This window comes from Palaemon carinicauda, chromosome 16 (genome assembly GCF_036898095.1).
Source record: "Palaemon carinicauda isolate YSFRI2023 chromosome 16, ASM3689809v2, whole genome shotgun sequence".
In the NCBI taxonomy this organism is placed as follows: domain Eukaryota; kingdom Metazoa; phylum Arthropoda; class Malacostraca; order Decapoda; family Palaemonidae; genus Palaemon; species Palaemon carinicauda.
This window is the reverse complement of record NC_090740.1, coordinates 109255103-109255623: the sequence shown is the minus strand read 5'-3', so window position 1 is coordinate 109255623 and position 521 is coordinate 109255103.

Here is a 521-nt window from a genome sequence, read left to right as displayed (position 1 = left end):
TTTATTCCAGCTGTTACCAAGTTGTGGAATGATCTTCATAATCGGGTAGTTGAATCAGTAGAACTTCAAAAGTTCAAAGTTGGAGCAAATGCTTTTTTGTTGACCAGGCGGAAATGAGTATTTTTATAGTTTATTTATGACATATTTGTTTTTGATGTTGTTAATAGTTTATATATGACATGTCTGTTTTGACGTTGTTACTTTTTTTTAGAATGATTTATTGTTAATTTATTCTCTTCATTTATTTATTTCCTTATTCCCTTTCCTCACTGGGCTATTTTTCCCTGTTGGAGCCCTTGAGCTTATAGCATTTTGCTTTTACAACTAGGGTTGTAGCTTGGATAGTAATAATAATAATAATAATAATAATAATGATTAGGGCAGTGGCGAATGTCCTAGGTGAATGCTCTTTTTGATTTGACTGCAATTAGAGGAAGTTGTGTGTGTGAATGCTGGATTATCATTATTATTCTTTTACCAGTGTGGAAGTGTTTAATTATTTCAACAGCCGTAATTCCTCC